The sequence below is a fragment of the Lucilia cuprina genome, chromosome 4 (genome assembly GCF_022045245.1).
Source record: "Lucilia cuprina isolate Lc7/37 chromosome 4, ASM2204524v1, whole genome shotgun sequence".
Lineage (NCBI taxonomy): Eukaryota > Metazoa > Arthropoda > Insecta > Diptera > Calliphoridae > Lucilia > Lucilia cuprina.
In genome coordinates, this window is record NC_060952.1 from 12,073,666 (window position 1) to 12,086,231 (window position 12,566).

At 26.5% G+C, this 12,566-nt stretch overlaps 1 protein-coding gene and 1 long non-coding RNA gene across 2 annotated transcripts in view; both read right to left on the reverse strand.

Annotated features, from left to right (window-relative positions):
• The window catches only part of LOC111678586 (mushroom body large-type Kenyon cell-specific protein 1), a 131,885-nt gene that overhangs the window by 73,826 nt on the left and 45,493 nt on the right, over positions 1 to 12,566 (reverse strand). The gene's annotated exons all lie outside the window — the stretch shown is intronic.
• LOC124419388 lies at positions 4,756 to 6,173 on the reverse strand. The gene is made up of 2 exons (XR_006940533.1): positions 5,653 to 6,173; positions 4,756 to 4,931 (listed from the first exon to the last, which is right to left on the reverse strand). It is a non-coding gene; the product is annotated as an uncharacterized LOC124419388 (long non-coding RNA).

The window sequence follows — 12,566 nt, forward strand, 5'->3', positions numbered from 1 at the left end:
ATGCTAAACGATGGCAAATGCTGATGATGTAGCTGATGAAAAAAATGGGAAAAAAATTGGAAGGTGTATTTTATAAAATGTTAAAAATTAAAATACAAAAAAAATTTGGCTAAAAAAAATATTGCATAGCACTCTGTGCTACCAAAAAGATATTTTAATTTTTGTGTTTTTAGATTTTTTTTGCTCCAACATTTTCCATTATAATAGTGAATAACAATTTTTTACGTTTATTTTATTTGTCAGTTTTTTTTTGGGGAACAATTTTTTCTAATTGAAATTTGTTCAAGTCGGGTTTGTTTTTTCTATATTATTTTTGGCCTTCAGGTTTATTCTATTTTTTCGACTGTCTGCATTTTATGAATTAATGCGTTTTTTTTTTTAATTTTTTATTTTCATCTTGTGCTCAAAGTAAGTAGAGAAAATATAAAATGAATTAAACAAAAAAGTAATAGAAAATAGAGTATTTAAGAAAAAAATCAACAACAATTCAGGCACAATATCATGGACAGGTTGTCTGTTGCGAAGGGTCTAACCAATACGGAAATGCAGACTGGCGGGCAGTAATAAGGACGGACAAAGTTTGAGTAAAAGTTTATTAACAAAAAAATTTATATAAACATAATTTGAACAGTAAATTGTAACAAAATTTATTTATGAGTGATATTTATAAATAAAACAAGATCAAATTTTAAATGTATACAATCGTATTTGAAAAAAAAAGTATTTTGGTTTTTTTTAATATTTTAAAGTTTTTTTTGTAAGTAACCACATTCCAGTGACTTTTTTATATTTTTAAAAATCTTTTGGTTTTTTGAGAAAAATCACATATTTTATGTTGATTCATTAATTGTGGTCCACTACAAGTCCATGACGATGAGTCTCAATTTATTTCTGTGTTAAAATTTTATTTGTTATATTATTTTAAAATTCTGAGGTTGATTTTTAACATAATTTTGTGGTGTGTTGTTTATTATTTATTTATAAAACATTGAGTTTATTGTTTAGTATTGAAATTATTTTTTTCTCCTCTGATCTTTGCAAAGAAATATTTTTTACTGCTGTTGGTGGGTTGATGGTTTTTAGTAGTTAATTGAAACAAAAAAATCTAATGAAATCGAGAAAGTTCTAAAAATTAGTTTATTCTGAGCTTTTTTACTTGTTTTTTTTTTTTTAAGACATATTTTCCAGTTTGAACTTTAAAAATATTTCAAAATTATAATCTCTGAAATAGATGTGTAATTTATAAAAATTTTCTTTAATATTTTCGAATAAGTTCTTCATTATGTTCTGCGGCCTACTATAGGTCAAAGGTGCCATGAATTTTTTTGTATTTATTTGAAAATTGATTCTTCATTGCTAAACTTGTTTAAATAAAACAGAAAAACTCTGTAAAATTATCTTAAAGCGAAATATTCACCTAAAACTAGTTCTGTGAATAACAACGATCAAAATAAGTGATTCTTTTAATACAGATTCCAGAAATAGATTATTCTCTTCATCTCTTTATTAAAGAAAAAAGTATTGGTGTGTTTTTTCTGATCGTTTTAGGGTATTTTGAACACTGGAACACATAAATTTAAGCCTTTTCTAGACTAGACTTCACTATGCCATTATGCTTTTGAGCTATTGAGAGAAAACTTTTTTCATGTGGACATTATGCCTTAATAACGATTGATCTACTGATTCACTAGACCTTCGTAAGAAGAGGTTTCGAGTCCTTAAAACAATTCACTATTTCATTATGATTTGGCCATTGAGATACAATTTTTAGTAGGGACGTTTTGCACCAATAACGACTGACCTACTGATGCAGTAGAATTTCGTAGGAAGGGGTTTCGAGCCCTACAAACAATTCACTACTACATTTGCATTGAGGAGGTACTTTTTAGGTTAGGCATTATGCCACAACAACTATTGATGGATAGCCTTTTCCAAGAAGTGGTTTCTGGTTTGGAGTATAACCATTTTTTGCGATTTTTCTTTAAAATATTATTCGTATTTTGGTCATATATTAAGAAAAAGTTTCTCGCAAACTAAGAAATCTGTGCATTTTGAGCTTTATTTGAACTAGTCATTTAAAAACAAAATGTTTCTATTCTAAGTAACCATTTGTGCAAATCTGCAAGTTCGAGCAAGTGTTTTATGAATGCCCGTAATATAATTTTTTTGAAATGAAAACTCTATCAGCCGATTTTATTTTATTGTATTCCAGACCAAAAATGAGAAAGAAAGTTTTAGCCACAATTTATTCATTTTAAATAAGACTATGAATATATATTTTCTTTAATTAAAAGTAATCAAAACAACATATTGTTTTACCCCTAATTAACCTTGACTTAAGTTTATAAATACTTTAGTAAAATTACTTCCGCATTGTATGTTTTCCGGGTCGAACTTTTTTAGGGTGACTTTCAATGATTTTGGCAAAAATTTAAAAAAAAAGAAGTTTGAATTAAATTTAAAATTCTGATTAAAACAAACAAACTTCTCAGAAAAAAATTTAGTTTCACACCGAAAACGGAATTTTATAATTAGCAAAAAACAACTTCCAAAAAAGCGAAAAAGAAGTAGAATTCACTCCATAGAAGTACTGAAAAAGATCAAAAGAAGTATCCGCATTAGTTTCAGACCGTAATCAGCACTAAAAACGGAATTTCATACCCTGAAAAAAAAACTTCTAAAGAAGCGAAAAAAGTAAAATTAACTCCATGGAAGTACTGAAAAAGATCTAAAGAAGGTTTTAACACAGGCTTGAAAGGATGGAGCGGGAATCTTTATGTGATTTATAATTTCCAATTCAGTACATCCGAATTCATTCTCAGGAAGTAATTTGTATGTTGGTTTTTTGGACTTTTTTTGACTTTAATAATATTAATAAATAAATTACAAGCATTTATCAATCAATTCCAAAATAAAATGGGTTTTATTTGAAAAATTTCGGTACAAAAAATTTAACTTAAATTTTAAACAAAATTGGATACTTTTTACTTTTTTGGAAGTCAATTGACCTCTCTTTCACAGAAGGTAAACAAATTCATTTAGTGCTTATTTTGAAGTGGTGATAAATGTTATTCTTTTGGAAGTACTTCGTTTTATTTTAACTTTTTCGGCACCGATTACGGTGTATGCTGCTGGCAAAGTTATGGAGTCTAAATACTCAATGTTTTTTTATCTAATTTGTCGCAGTTAGAATTTGTTCTGGGGAAGTTTTGGAATTATTTCCCGCAATTATGTGTTTCTAGAATACATGATTAAAGCTTTTACTCATTCTACTTTGGTTGATGTATACGACTAATGATTTCAACTCCTTCTGGGTTGACACTCTTTCTATGGAATCGTTTGGAAATCAGTTCAATGATTGTTGGTTGGTCTCAGAACTTGTTCTAGCAAAGCTTTGGAAGATTTATGAAATTAGTTCTTTTTTCAACAGTTTTTTATGGGACATTGTGATTCTGTAATCCCGGTATATTTTCTGTTTACTTTCATAAATGTCTGTGGTTTATAATATTTCTATTTCGATAAAAAAAATTAATGAAATTTAAATTTAATTTAATTGATTTTATAGTTATGCTTGCCATTCATTGAACTTGATTGAAGTACCAATGTAAAACTATTACCAAAGAACTAGTTCCTGGAAAATTCCTAAAGAGTACTTTCAAATCACAAAGGGCAAAATCATTAGCTCCATGAATGTTAATTGAGAACTGAAAATTGATCTATGTGCACTCGTTCTACAACTAGTTTTTTTAAAAACTAATTCTAAAATTATTCTAAAATGAAAACCATTATAACCACTTTATGTTTTTAATTCAATTTAAGAAATTTTGAATTTGTTGTTTTAGATTAACGTGGCTTAACAGAAGTGTTCTTTTGTAATCGAGATTTCAAAATCTCTATAAAGAAACTGAATTTTTTTGAACAATATATTTATGAAGTTATTTTTAGGCTGATGGAAGTTGGAGCTTGGATACACAATTTTTTTTGCAAATTGTTTTTGAATTTCTTAAATGTCTTTATTTTTTAAGTTTTTTTTTAACTTTTTAATACTTGTATTTTTATAAAAATTAATATTTTCTTCATTTCTGAGTGTAATTTTTCATATATATTTTTTAGTTTTTATTGAAAATTATTTTTTTTTAATATTTTTATTTATGTTAACTTTTTAACTATAGTTTTAGTACATTTTAGCATTCATTTGTTTCAGTTAATATTTATGTTTCAATTTGTTTTTATTTGTATTTTTTTAATATTATTTTTTTATTATTTTCAATTTTAAACTATAATTTTATTTTTTTATTTTTAAACATTTAAGGTTTTTAAAAATTTACTACGATTGCTGTTTCTAAATTAGATTTTTTAATTATTCTTAAGTTTTTAATATCTTTTAAATTACGATTATTTTTTTTCTTTTTAGACTTTAAAGATTATGATTTTTATCTTTTCATATTTTAAAAATAATATTTTGTCACATTTTATTTAAATCATTTTTATTAATTTTATATAAAAAACCTTGATTTTTTTTAAGACAAAAAATTCCAAAAAAAAAACTTCCGCATTTAAGGCAAAATTATTAATTATAAACGCACTCACGCAGTGAAAACAGAAGTATTTTTTTTTAAAATGCTTTTAAATAAACACATATTTTTATATTTTTTTTTGGTTTTATAAAAAAAATTAATTCTAAAAAATATTTAAAAAACACACACACAATTAATTAAATTAAGAAAAAAACTATAAAACAACGCATGCATTTACACAAAAAATAAAAAAAAAATAATAATAAAATTTTTGTAAAGTTGTAGGTTGTTTGTTGTTGTATTTTTTATTATTATTATTGTTGTAGTTGTTGTTGTTTTATTACAAGAACGCGTAAATGTTGTTGGAGCGTATTTAGCGGCGAGCAAGTGAGCGCGTAATGCAACGATTGCGAACTAAAATGGAAAACGATGTAAAAAAGAATCATGGCAATAAACGTTAAAACGCGTTAAATTTGACAAATAGCAAAAAAGCGAACAAAAAAAAAACGCAAAAAATAATAAAGACAGCAACAACAACAACAACAACAGAGACGACAACTGCGAAAAAAACTGCATACGAAAATTATAAAAAAAATGCAAACAGAACTGCACAGAACACAGAAAAGTGAACACACACCAACCGAACCGAAAGAAAAGTGAAGCATGTAAACGAAAATTATTTAAACAAAAAATACATATTTAAAAAAAATAAACCGGGAGATGTAAAGAAAATTAAAAAAAAAAATTAAACAGCGACAATTTTGAAAACTCTTACACATACACACACACATACGATTACAGTTTAATTGTTGTAATATTAACAACAACAAACTTTTAATAACATTGATAAAAAAGTGGTTAATATAATTATTTTTTTTTTGTTGTTGCAAAACACACACACTCATGTAAAGTATTCAATTTAAGCTCTCTGAGTGAAAATTATTTAAATAAATTTTTGTTTTATTTAAAATTTGTTAATTTTTTATTTCTTTTAAAAAATTTCACTAGTATTTGTGTTTTAATAGTGAGTGTTGTTATTTATAATTAATGTTGCTGTTGTTGTCACAAATAGTTCTAAACGTATGGCTTCATTGTGGATGTTGGTGTTATAGATTAATTAAACTGTAATATTTACTATATCGATAGACGCGATCGGACGCTACTCGGTTGGACTCGGGCCGCGTCCGAATTTGCCTTTCCGTTGCATATCGGATGCGTTGTATAAAAGCGACTAATAACGAATGCACACATAACTCTTCTCACAAAATAAAAATTAAACATTCACTCTTACACGCCGCACTCGTAGAATGTACCCCCTCCCGAAAATGACAAAAACCTCAAATAAAATTTCATTTAAACGTTCTAAAACACGGGTTTCGTTATTATTTTACACAAAAATTGAAAACAAATCGAGAAATCGTGGTCATATTAAATGAAATACAAAAAACTACGTACAAAATACGTCGTCTAGAGTGACGTATCAGCGTCGCAAACGTTGTTGCTGTTGGCTGGCCCGACGTTCTGTTCTTAAAAACCACCACATTATAACTATTCTAAAGAAGAATGGAGCGCAAAACTGAAAAATCGACAACAGCAACATTATCACACGAAAACAACAACAACAAACAAACAAAAATGCACACAGAGACAAACACAATAAATATGAGAAAAACCAACAACAGCAGCAAAAATAAAAACACGAAAAAAGTGCACTTTTTTCTTATTGCTGTAGAAAAGAATAAAAAAGTGCAGCAGCTAAATTAAGCTTTTTTTTTGGTATATGTTTGTATGTGTGTAAGATAGTATGAGTAGTAGTAGTTGTTTTTTTAAATCTCGAAATAAAAAACCGCCATTTGAGTAGAAAATCATCATACCAACTCAAGCTCAAAACACCACAGAAAACAGAGCAGACCAACCAACCAACACACCACAATTTAACTAAAATATACATAACCAAATACAGAGAAAAAAAGTGCAAGGAAGTATGATTTTATTAATGTATGGGTAACTGCATAAACACACAAATACACGCACACATTAGCCTTCAATAAAACCACCTCATTTTTGTACTTACACAGTCGTTATTGGTGCAAAACGTCCCTACTAAAAATTGTATCTCAATGGCCAAATCATAATGAAATAGTGAATTGTTTTAAGGACTCGAAACCTCTTCTTACGAAGGTCTAGTGAATCAGTAGATCAATCGTTATTAAGGCATAATGTCCACATGAAAAAAGTTTTCTCTCAATAGCTCAAAAGCATAATGGCATAGTGAAGTCTAGTCTAGAAAAGGCTTAAATTTATGTGTTCCAGTGTTCAAAATACCCTAAAACGATCAGAAAAAACACACCAATACTTTTTTCTTTAATAAAGAGATGAAGAGAATAATCTATTTCTGGAATCTGTATTAAAAGAATCACTTATTTTGATCGTTGTTATTCACAGAACTAGTTTTAGGTGAATATTTCGCTTTAAGATAATTTTACAGAGTTTTTCTGTTTTATTTAAACAAGTTTAGCAATGAAGAATCAATTTTCAAATAAATACAAAAAAATTCATGGCACCTTTGACCTATAGTAGGCCGCAGAACATAATGAAGAACTTATTCGAAAATATTAAAGAAAATTTTTATAAATTACACATCTATTTCAGAGATTATAATTTTGAAATATTTTTAAAGTTCAAACTGGAAAATATGTCTTAAAAAAAAAAAAACAAGTAAAAAAGCTCAGAATAAACTAATTTTTAGAACTTTCTCGATTTCATTAGATTTTTTTGTTTCAATTAACTACTAAAAACCATCAACCCACCAACAGCAGTAAAAAATATTTCTTTGCAAAGATCAGAGGAGAAAAAAAATAATTTCAATACTAAACAATAAACTCAATGTTTTATAAATAAATAATAAACAACACACCACAAAATTATGTTAAAAATCAACCTCAGAATTTTAAAATAATATAACAAATAAAATTTTAACACAGAAATAAATTGAGACTCATCGTCATGGACTTGTAGTGGACCACAATTAATGAATCAACATAAAATATGTGATTTTTCTCAAAAAACCAAAAGATTTTTAAAAATATAAAAAAGTCACTGGAATGTGGTTACTTACAAAAAAAAAATTTTAAATATTAAAAAAAACCAAAATACTTTTTTTCAAATACGATTGTATACATTTAAAATTTGATCTTGTTTTATTTATAAATATCACTCATAAATAAATTTTGTTACAATTTACTGTTCAAATTATGTTTATATAAATTTTTTTGTTAATAAACTTTTACTCAAACTTTGTCCGTCCTTATTACTGCCCGCCAGTCTGCATTTCCGTATTGGTTAGACCCTTCGCAACAGACAACCTGTCCATGATATTGTGCCTGAATTGTTGTTGATTTTTTTCTTAAATACTCTATTTTCTATTACTTTTTTGTTTAATTCATTTTATATTTTCTCTACTTACTTTGAGCACAAGATGAAAATAAAAAATTAAAAAAAAAACGCATTAATTCATAAAATGCAGACAGTCGAAAAAATAGAATAAACCTGAAGGCCAAAAATAATATAGAAAAAACAAACCCGACTTGAACAAATTTCAATTAGAAAAAATTGTTCCCCAAAAAAAAACTGACAAATAAAATAAACGTAAAAAATTGTTATTCACTATTATAATGGAAAATGTTGGAGCAAAAAAAATCTAAAAACACAAAAATTAAAATATCTTTTTGGTAGCACAGAGTGCTATGCAATATTTTTTTTAGCCAAATTTTTTTTGTATTTTAATTTTTAACATTTTATAAAATACACCTTCCAATTTTTTTCCCATTTTTTTCATCAGCTACATCATCAGCATTTGCCATCGTTTAGCATTAAACTACACAGCTCCTCATCCAATATATATTTTTTTATGTTTTATACCTCAACCTTCCTTAACTAGGATTCCTTGTCTAGGTTTTGTTGTTTGTCGACGACATTCATTCATTCATACGTATAGTCGAGTTCTTAACTAAACTTTGCCGTCGGGATTTCCGTAACTATGATGGCTGCTCTATAAGAAACATTTGCAAAAAAAAAATAATATTCTCTTTTTCTCTTACACTCACTCACTTTTAAACACATACAAAAAATTAACAAAATTTTTTCTTAAAACACAAAATCATGAGGAAACTAAATTGTAAAAATTTATTTTAAAAAAATATATAAAATGAAGGATATTAAAAAAATGCCAAAAATAAAACATGGAGTAGAAAAACAAAGAGTTGGATTTTTTTTTAGCAAATTTTGTTAAAGTGTGTAACAAAATTTGAAGTACTACATGTACCTTTTTGGAAAAATTGTTGAATAATAATTTTAGAAAATATATACCCTTTACTTCCCTAAAATCTATATAAATAAGAAGGTCACGATTTTTAAAGATTCTAGCTCTAATAGATTTCAAAATACTAGCATTTTTGTATTAAATTTATTTGGGAGGTGCCAATATATTTAACAAATGTTCACAGGTATTATAAACTTTTTCGTGCAAAATTTTACAATTTTAGGTCTAAAAGCTTTTCAGATAAACGAAATTTTTTATTTAATTCAAATTAAAAAAATGTCCGCCCATTTTCCTCATAAATATTTACATCAATGTAAAAGGTCTTTGTGCAAAATTATAAAATTCTAACTCCAATAGTCTCCCAGATAAACAAATTTTACTATTAATTTTTTAGGGGGGAGGCCACGCCCCTATTGCGAAACTGCCATTTTTTTCTAAATATCCACGTCGCTACTAAAGTGGCTCCAAAAAAATTGAGGAATCTATTATATTTTCTCAGATATATTTATATAAGATTTGATTTAAATTTGAGAAGAGCCACTCCCACTAAGCTGCCCGTTTTTATACCCTACCCCATCATTATATATATAAGGATATTGGTCCTATACCAAAGTATACTAATCGGCTTAGAATCACTATTTAAGTCGATTTAGCTTTGTCAGTCTCTCTGTCTGTGTGTCTATGTAAAGCTTGTGCGCAAGCTTTAGGTTGAAATTTTCAAGATAATTTGATGGAATACTTTACTTTTACTCCAAGGGCGATCGCTATTGATAATGGTTGAAATCGGTTCATAATTTGGACAAGCCTCCATATAACCTTTTAAACATGTGTACTCTAATCGTTGCAGTTCAAAACAAAGGGACCCCTAAGATCCAAATAAAGCTCCTGGCAGTAGGCCACGTTAATTTGTTGCATCTTTGGTTATTTTGTTACATATTTTCTTCATAAATTTTGTTGTTTCACTTTTGCTTCACACTTTGAAAACTAACAAAAAAATGTGCACAATTTTTATATAACAGAGTTTTTTTTTACAATGGAACAATATTTTCTGTGTTAATGACCATAGTACTCTAAAATAAAAATGCAATAATGTTGGTCCACTGAATTTAAAGTCTTAAAGACCCAATATACAGACATAATTCTGTTATCTTAGGTTTTCATTAAGAAAAAATTGTTGATTTGATGGAAGAAAATCATGAAACTTACCAGCAAAAAAAAAAAAAACAACTTCCAAAGAAACGAAAAAGAAGTAGAATTTAATTCATGGAAATGCTGAAAAAAAACTGAAGAAGTGATGATTTTAATACATGTTTAATTAAAAAAATGTCACTAAAAAACTTTTATTAAAAAAAAATAGGATTTTTTCGCATCTTTGGAATTTTATATTACCTCCGATATATTTAAGCAATTTATCGACGAGAAACAAATTTTATGAAAGAGGCATAGTTGCTAAATGACATTGAAGGCGAAATGAAGCCGGATCATTAAAAAAATTCCGCAGGGATATCAAGAATCAAATTTCTTCGAAATCCTAGTGTTTTAAAGGTAACACCAGATGACATATTTATAACCCAGTGACCAAGAGGTTTGATCTGCGCTGAATATGAATCAGACCTCCGAATTCCTTAATCACATCTGGATATCGTTTGCTTAAGCTTATAGAAATCTCTTTTGATACCTTATAAGAACGGGGCAATTTTTTTTTTATAGAACAGATAACGCCATCTTAAAGTCCATTCTGTTAGTTTTAAAATAATGGCTGAACATCTGTCATATCTTCTTTCTTCTTCGAGATGTCTTTATCTCAAAAGCCATATTCGGGTGGATTCAGTTGCATGGGGACTATGTGAAACTAATACAATAGAAGATCAGGGTTAGTATTCATAAGTATATTTATCATTCATTTTAGGTGTATTAAGCACATTTTCCATGCAAAATTCCTACAATAAACCATTAATAACTTTATTAACATTTTTGAATGTGGGAGTAAATCTTTAGAATTGCAAACTGTAGTTTGAAAACAAGTTTTACGTGTAAAGATGGAAATATTTATTTCAACTTAATTAAGTTTTTATTTCTTATATTAATCTTATTAATATATTTATAATAAAACTCTTTTTCCAAAGTTTAAATTTATCAGAAGTATTTTGAATATCAAACAAAAAATTACTTTTTTAAAAAAATATCACTTACAATCTCTATATTTTCAATCACGATTGTTTAGGAAGTATTATGTTAAACACTGTTCAATATTTAAACAAAGTGCTAAAGAAAAAACTTGAAAAATAAATTTATTCTTTATTATATTAATTTTTCTTTAAAAATTCTTTACTAAACGTGTTATTTTCTTTAAAAATTTTCAAAAAACACACACTCATACATATTAAAAAAAAACGAAAATATATATTTTTACGCAATTTCAAGATATATTTTTAAAATTTTGAAAAAACGTGATTTTTATTAAAATAAATTTTAAAAATTTTTAAAAAGTGCGTAAATTGTTATATAACATAAAATAATTTTAATTTTTTTTAATTAATTAAAGGTTTTTTAAAAAAAGACTTCATTATAAAAAAAAATTATATATATTTTGTTACCAAAATCAACTTATTTTTGTTAAGAATAAATGATAAATAGAAAAAGAAATATATAACAACAACATTTAAGAAACTACAACAAAAAGTGCAATCATTAAAATTAATTAAAAAAGTTACAAAAAGAAAAGAAATTAAAAATAATTAAAAAAGTAAAAACATAAAAATACTTTTGAATTATTTTTTTGTTTCAAAAAAAAAAAATATTTTGCAACATTAACAATAACATAACAAATAAATACAACATATCAAACAAATTTTAAATAAATTTGCAAATTAAAAGAAAAACTGAATTGTCAAATAAGGATTAACAACAACAATAAAAAAATAATATATACAACGGCTGCTGTTATACATAAAATATACTTGGCGTGTGGTAGAAACCAATAACAACAACAATAACAACTGCAACAACATTCCAACATTACTCCTGCTGCTGCAGCACCTACAACTGCTGCAACACCACATCAAAAACATTTATCACTCTTAACGGTTAGAGTGTAAAAAACTGGCTTTCCCTCATCAGCCAACATCCCCTTGTTTTTCGTTCAAACATAAAAAAAAAATTTATTTATATAAAATATTTTTGCTGTTATATACAATAATTATTTACAATAACGTTGGCGCAAAAAGTGCGTAAATTTATTTACACCCAAATTAACAAACAGACATTAACTCTTCTCTTCATTCCTTCAAAAAAAAAAATTAAATACGATTTTTATTGCTAAATGACGAAACTCTTGGATGAGTAAAAATTGTGGATATTGGGAAAAGAGGAAAAAAGTTATCATCAAAATACTGTACGAGTTAAAAAGAGAAAAAAATTATAATTTTAATTAAAAAATTAATAGTTCGTATTGTTTGTTGGTTAAAATCGTTTTTCCCATTCTATACAGCTTTTTTGGTATTTTACGCACAATTCTGTTAACCGTTTTTTGTGTTTTTTTTCTGTCTTTGTTTGGATTCAATTCACCGTTATTATATAAATAAAATTTTAACAACCAAAAAAAAAAAAATAATTTATATATATAAAGCCGTTAATTTAAATCTCTATATAGCAACACACTTATACAAATAAACACAACTACACATAGAAACAAAAGCAATACTTGCAAACATATATAAAACAGCAAA